Source organism: Nicotiana attenuata, unplaced genomic scaffold (genome assembly GCF_001879085.1).
Source record: "Nicotiana attenuata strain UT unplaced genomic scaffold, NIATTr2, whole genome shotgun sequence".
NCBI lineage: Eukaryota > Viridiplantae > Streptophyta > Magnoliopsida > Solanales > Solanaceae > Nicotiana > Nicotiana attenuata.
This window is the reverse complement of record NW_017677878.1, coordinates 6,753-15,184: the sequence shown is the minus strand read 5'-3', so window position 1 is coordinate 15,184 and position 8,432 is coordinate 6,753.

Genomic DNA, 8,432 nt, shown 5'->3' with positions numbered 1-8,432 from the left:
CATAGCACGTGGCCTGTCATGTTAATGAACTATAATTTATCACCATGGATTTGCATGAAGCCATATATCATGTTGTCAATGATCATTCCAAGTCCTTCATCTCCAGGAAATGATATAGATGTGTACTTACAACCACTTATTGCAGAATTGAAGGAACTATGGGAAACTGGGATAGAAACATATGATGCTGAGACAAAGCAAACATTTCAAATGCGTGCAGCCTTGCTGTGGACAGTTGGCGATTTTCCAGCATTAGCTATGCTTTCAGGATGGAGCACCAAGGGGAGGTTGGCATGCCCCACTTGTAATTATGACACATGCTCTCTATATCTCAAACACAGTCATAAGATGTGTTATATGGGCCATCGAAGATTTTTGCCTCATGATCATCCTTTGCGGAAAGATAAGAAGTCATTTGATGGTAAGGAGGAACATAGACCTGCACCTACTCCATTGTCGGGTGTAGAAGTGTTTCAAGAGCTACTTGAATTCAACAATGTTTTTGGAAAGGGCAAAAAGAAAATACCTCGGGATAACAAGAGTCCGTGGAAAAAAAATTTATTTTTTTTAATTGCCATATTGGGCGCATAACAAATTGAGGAACAATCTTGATGTGATGCACATCGAGAAAAATATATGTGACAGTTTGCTTGGGACTTTATTGGAAATGGAAAAAAAGTCAAAGGATCATGTAAATGCTCGCTATGACTTACAAGAAATGGGGATACGAAAGGAGTTTCAACCAAGAGAAGATGATGATGGAACAGTGAGTTTGGCTCAAGCTTGCTTCTACATGAAACCAAAAGAGAAAAGTTTATTTTGTACTGTCATAAAAAATGCCAAGTTACCAAAAGGTTGTGCTTCAAATATTTCAGAACGCGTGCACGTGAGGGAGATGAAAATATCAGGGTACAAGAGTCATGATGCTCATTTTTTAATGCATTACTTGCTACAGGTTGCTATTAGAAAGACGTTGCCCAAGAGTGTTTCATTGGCCTTGATTAGGTTGGGTAATTTTTTTAGAGCTATATGTAGTAAGGTCATAAGGCGAAGAGATCTTGAAAAAATGAACTTTGAAATTGTTGAAATAAATTGGGAGCTTGAAAAGATTTTTCATCCAATTTCGATATAATGCCACATTTGCCTATTCATCTGGTGAATGAAATTAAGCTTGGGGGTCCAGCTCATCTTCGTTGGATGTATCCCATTGAGAGGAACTTATGTAAATACAAGGCATTTGTTCGTAATCGATCTTCTCCAGAAGCATCGATAGCAAGAGGGATTTTTGGCAGAAGAGTGTTTGACTTTTTGTTCAAGATACCTACATGACAGTGTGAAGAAAAGATTCAATTGATACCCAATTGTAGATGATGAGTGCCCTCAAAATTTGTCATCCATATTCCCTGTTATAGGCCATCCAATTGGAAGTAAGAAGAAAAATACTTTTCACATGGATCCACAGTTATGTTATGAAGCACATCGATATGATCTGTTCAATACTGGAGATGAACAAGTAGAAAAGTTTATCGAGTAAGATAAATTATATAGTACTTATTCTATACTTCATTTTTAATGATATGATTGATCTTGAAATATTCATGATTGCAGGGAACACAAGAATTTAATTGGTAATCGCAGTAGATCAAATGCATGGGAAAGAGCAAGAAATCATAGTCGGGAATTCAACAATTGGTTTGCTGAGAAAGTTAAAAATATTGAAGTGCCCGATTATGTAAGATGGCTAGCTAAAGGGCCTAATGCGATCGCCAAAAGATATACTGCATATTTCATTAATGGATATCGATTTCATACTGTAGAACGAGATTCCCGATGCAAGTCTTAAAACAGTGGAGTGACTTTATTAGCAACAACCGATAGCTTTGCTAGCTCTAGGGACCAAAATCCCATCGATGGTGAGGTTATCTATTATGGAGCTATTCAGGATATCATTGAGATTGATTATTGGGGTTGTTTTAGTGTTGTACTATGTAGATGCGACTGGTTTCGTAATGAAATAGATGAATATGGGTTAACCCGTGTGTACTTTAAGAAATTATGTAGTACAGATGACCCTTTTGTGTTAGCATCACAAGTTTATCAAGTTTTTTATGTGGAGGATCCTGTTGAGAAAGATGTTTATTATGCAAGGAATAAAGTCCCTGTTGATTTATATGATTTAGAGGAAGAGAATTGCCCCAATATTGAAGACGCATTTTGGAGGGAGACTAATGATGACATTGGTTCCTTAAGTGGATTAGTTGATGTTGACGTTGGCTGCTCAAGAAACGATTTACCTGTTGATGTCGTTGACATTCCATCTAATGCACAACATTCACATGATACAATTATAGAAACATCGGAAGAGGAGAATGAGTTTGATGATACTGATTGGGACTGGATGGAATCAGATGATTAAAGAAGAAACTTCTTATATTGTTTTAAATATATTATGTTTAGAGCGAGTAATAATATTTTTTATCAATATTTTATAATTACTCTTGTTTATATAATTTTAATAATTTTTTATTTCTTTAGTATTTTAGTCTAACATGGTTCAATTTTGCAGGATTTGGGATCTTCTAGTATTTTAGCAGCTCTTGGTGACGTTAATATATATCAGCAAATCAGGAAATCAGATTTCTTCATTTGTGTTTGATAGAGGTAGGTGAATTCGTCATTAAGAAATCTTGTCATGACCCGGATTTTTCCCACCATCGGGCGTCGTGATGGCGCCTACTAACGGAGCTAGGCCAGCCATACATTAAACATTCGCTATTCAACCTCAACAATATAATATACTAACAACAGTTAAAGAAATGCGGAAGACTTTAAGTTTAACAAAAAGATATAAAAATGCGAAAGTTTGAAACACATCCCTACCCAAAATCTCGTGTCACTAGCTCACGGACTACTATAGAATACTACAACAAGTCTGAATGAAAGAAATACACATGTCTGTTTCGGTACAATGAAAACAAACTGAAATAAGGAAAGGGACTTCGGCCTGCGAACGCCAGCTAGGCTACCTCGAGAGTCCCAGGACTGAAGATAGCTCCCGGATAAGAATCCTACTGCTGCTGTCCAAAAGCTGCTCCTGGATCTGTGCATAAAGAAATGCACAGAGTGTAGCATCAGCACAACCGACCCCATGTGCTGGTAATGTCTGGCCTAACCCCGGCGAAGTAATGACGAGGCTAGACAGGACTACCAAACCAACCTGTACAATTTTTATATACAAATATGCAATAAAAGGAAAGAAAATACCGAAACTAAACAGTTAAAAGGGAGGGAAACATGCTATGGGGAGAGTACAAATTGGATATAAAGTTCATCAGCGTAATTAAGAAACATGGCACAACAATAATTATCAAGAATAAGAAATTCAATAGTTGCACGGCATCACCCTTTGTGCTTTTACTCTCAATCTCACCCAAAGCAATCAAATAAAATGCACGGCATCACCCTTCGTTCTTTCCCTTACATAGCTCTCATCTCATGGCACGGAATGACCCTTCGTGCAAATATAATCAATTCAGAGCACGGAATGTACCTTCGTGCATAAATAGTCAAAACATAGCACGGAATGACCCTTCGTGCAAATATAATCAAGAATAGCACGGAATGACCCTTCGTGCAATTTCACTCTTCCTCACCCAAATAACAGTCACAACCAAACGGGAAAGAGGAATAAACAAGTAATATAAAGTATCCCGGCAAGGGAATAACACAAATAACAACCAAGTCCCGGCAAGGGAACAATAACAATATCTTTCACAACCCGGCAAGGGCAATACTCACTGTAATCAAACCATCCCGGCAAGGGATTAATCACAACTCTTTTCAATACGTTCATCTCTTACTCAATGGTATTTATCACTCGAGCCAATGCTCCAAAGTATTAATATTTCACAACTTATCCTCAAACTCTTCACATTTGGAGAAAAACATGTTGTAGCTTGGAAGAGTTCCAAATTACCTCAAAAACAAGTACAAACAAAGACCCACGGTNATAAGGACTCACGGTCATGCTAGACACCAGTGTATAGATACTCGTCACCATGCCTATACATCGTACTCGATCACATACACATAACAAATAGGACACAACTCCTAATCCCTCAAGCTAAGGTTAGATCAAACACTTACCTCAAAGCCTTGAAATCCACTTAATCCTCAACTATCGCTTTACCTCGCGGTTCCAACTCCAATTTGCTCGAATCTAATCACAAATTATTCAATTACTTTAATAAACACTATATGAATCAATTTGAATGCATAAAAATGATTTTCCCAAGTTTTTCCCAAAAATTCCAAAAATGCCACCGGGCACACGTGGCCAAAACCCGAGGTTCGAACCAAAACCCGGTTACCCATTCCCCCATGAGTTCATATCTATGTTTTATTTTGAAATCAGACCTCAAATGGAGGCCCAAATCCCCAATTTTAAGAAAACCTAAGTTCTACCCAAAAATCCCAATTTCACCCATGAAAATCTTTGATTTCAAGTGGAAAACATGTTTAATGATGTTAAAGATTGAAAGAATTGAGTAAAAATCAACTTACAAGTGATTTGGGATGAAGTTTGCTCTTGAAAATTCGCCTATGGTGTTTGGGTTTTGAAAGAATGGTGAAAAGTGATGAAAATTCGACTAAGTATAAAATTTGCTGGGTCTCGGATATGGGAATTGCGAGCCTTGGTTCGCATTTGCGAACAAGACAGGGCTGGGAATTGCGATCCTTGGTTCGCATTTGCGAACACTGGGCCTGGGCACAGACTTCGCATTTGCGAAGTATCGATCGCTTTTGCGATCTTGGCCCTCTCGCATTTGCGAGCATGGGCGTCGCATTTGCGACCCCAGCCCATTTCCCCCTCTTCGCATTTGCGAAGGAATGATCGCATTTGCGATCCGGCCCAGACTTCCCCTTCTTCGCATTTGCGATCGAGTTGCCGCATTTGCGACTTCGCATTTGCGAGTACTTCTTCGCAAATGCGAAGATACCAGAACTGGGGAATACCAGCTTTTCAAAAATGAGGAAATGCAATCCGATGCCTATCCAAAACTCACCCGAGCCCTCGGGGCTCCAAACCAAACATGTACACAACCTCGAAAACATCCTACGGACTTGCTCGTGCGATCAAATCGCCAAAATAACATCATTTACATAGAATCAAGCCTCAAAGCACATGATTTTTTTTTCATTATAACTTCATAAACTTCAAATTTTAGATATTTAGGTCCGAAACACGTCAAATGACGTCCGATTTCGACCAAACTTCACAGAAAGTGCTTACCACATATTTAAGACTTGTACGGGGCGTCGGAACCAAAATACGAGCCTGATACCATAGTCTTTTAATAAATTTTCATTTCCATTTTCCTTAAAAATTTCAGAAAAACAATTTCACGGAAAAATTCATATCTCGGGCTCTAGACCTCGGAATTCGATTCCGGGCACATGCCCGAGTCCCATATTTTTCTACGGACCTTCCGGGACTGTCCAATCTCGGGTCCGGGTCCGTTTACCAAAAATGTTGACCAAAGTCAACTATAATCATATTAATATCAAAGTTCTTCAAATTTTTCACGGAATTCACATATTTCAACATAAAAGCTTTCCGGCTACGCGCCCGGACTGCGCACGCAAATCGAGGCAAGTAAAAATGAGGTTTTAAGGCCTCGAAAGCACGGAATGGATGAGGAAGTAGGTGATGACCCTTTGGGTCGTCACAAATCTAAATTTAATTTTTTGGCTCCAGTAGTGTACTGCACTTTGTTTCATGTTTTGAGAAGTTCTCTTCAATGAATTTTGATTTGCTTCACTTTGGTTACTCATTACTCTCTTAAGAAGTTCATGCACTTCGATGACACTTTGTGTTATTTTCAGTAGCTTTCTTTCATCGATGAACAGTAGCTTTCTTCATGTACGTCCGGAAAAGGAAAAGATTTTGGTGTCTATCATGTTTGGTTGTAGTCTTGAATATGACAGATCTTTGTAAGATTGCTTCATGTGAGTTGTACTTAGTGATACATGCTGAAAATTTGTCTTAGATCATACCATATCATTACCTCTTGCTAGAACTTTTTGAAAAATTTCCAATGAATTTTGAAAATCTGTAGTCTACCTTAGCTGATAATGAAAAATGATTTGAGATACAAAAAAGAGGTAAAAAAGTTAGTGTTATAACCACCGAGCTATTAATGCTTAGTTCGATGACCATGTGAAATTCATCCAAGGTGGAAAACTAATCACAAACCACTAATTCTTCCATTTTTTTGGCTCTCTGTGTCTCTTCCTTTCTCTTTTGTTTTGGTTATTTTTATTAACTCAACTAATATAATTCTAACTTATAAACCACTTAAGTGGTGGAAGTCATGTTGTAACTTGATGTAACAGTAGCTTTGTCTTCGATGGAACAGTTGTTGTCCCTTTTCTTGCGCTTGCTCAACTAATTTTGGATTGCTTTCAATATGATGTTATTGTTCTGGATTTAGTGCTGCTTCCTGTCGATCCTTACAACTGGGAGCAGTGTTGTTTTTATTTAATTGCTGCTGCTGTTCTGGATTATTTTCACGATTGGCAACAAGTTTGTTTACATCTAAATGCTGCTGCTGCCCAGATTGCGTTGTTGTTTAACCATATTGATAGTCATTAGCATTTCGGCTTGCGCATCTTTAATAATTTTTTCCACATGTGGACTTGAAAATTGTAACGTTGGAGTATTGGAACTGTGTGCTGTCTTATCCTAACTGTGTTGTTCGTGCATTTGGATCAAGATTACCAGGAGAACTATTTTGTGCATCTGTTTGAGCAGCCTGCATACCTCCCACTTCTGTTTCTTTTGCTTGTTGTTCCAATCCAGTAGCCTGTTCCTTCAAGAGTCGTATCTTAGATTGCACCCCCTGCCTAACTTGATCCCCAGTTGCATACACTGCAGTATTAGTTTTCAATGCAGCAGTATGTTTTAAAAATCCAGTATTAGCCTGTACACCTCCAGATGAAATTTTCATATTCTAATGTACCTTAAGAGCAATTAGAGTTTTCTCAGAAAGCCCAGATTCCTCAGCACAATCAGCAATACTCTTTGCACCTGTACCTAATGACAATATAGCTGCAGCACTAGCCAGCTTGTCATAGGCTTGCACAACTGGATTCACAATATTAGAAATTCTTGCTAGCATTACTTATATCAAATAAACTTATTTCTTATTTAATTTTCTGAATTTGACAGGAATTTGAATAGTCATGAATCAGGAAGGGCACTCAAGTAAAAAAAAAAAAAATAAAAATTGCATTGCAGCCGGATCACTTGCATCTTTGCTGAACCAAAAAGTTTTATCGTTGAAAACAAAAAGAGTTGTTCAAGCTACAAGGACAAATGACAAGCATCAGATGAATTTAATTGAAAAACAACTTCCGCGATTAGGAGCTCAAGTGCAAGAAAAATTGTTTCAACTGCCTCTGCCTTCTCCTTCTCCTCCGGCACAAACTGTACATGAACAAGTGTAGCAAAATTCACTGAACTCTACCTCTCTTGCATCACAAGCAGTACGTGAACAATTGCAGCAACTGCCACTGGATTCCACCACTCGTACTTCACCAACGGTACATGAACAATTTGAGGATTCTTCCAATAATGAAACAAATGAACAATCCGAGGAACAAGGCAATAACATATAAATTTCATTTTGTTAAACTAAAAAACAATATTGATGGGATATATGGTTATTATTCTTACTTAATATTAATGCAGGTGCTTCTGCCAGAAAAGAAAAAGAGGCAAAACTCTAATGCCAAGTGTTCATGGTAGGAAAGAGCACAAGCTAATTGTGCTAAATGAGAACAATCAACCCATAGGTCCTACTCCTGATGTTGTAGCAGAGTTGGGTAGTTTCCTCGGCACATTGGCAAGGAATGCGGCCTTTTATCCTCTTAATGTGTTTAATTGGAGGAAACTTGAAACAAAAGAAGATATGTGGAAATATATCAAGGTATGAATTTTGCAATATTCAGTGTAGATATTTCATATTTTTACAATAACCTAACTGTACCAAATTCGTAGGGAAAATATGACATTCATGATGCTGCAAAAAGGTGGGTATTTGATTCAATTCAGAATGCTTGGAGAAAGTATAAGAATCAATTATTTAATGACCATTATAAACCCTATGAGAATGACGAGCTTCGAATGGAGAATAGGCCGATTGATGTTCCTGAATCTCAATTTAGGGATCTTCTCAATTATTGGAATTCTGATACCTACAAGGTAAAATTTAGTACTGTCCCATGATATTTTTTTTTTTTTTTTTAGCAAACCGCTAGGCAAATCTCCTTGTTTTGCTGCATGTGCGCGACATTCTTGCAAGATTGCATCTTCCTCTCCTTCTTCGTAAATATCTCTTCATCACAAGCAGTACGTGAACAATTGCAGC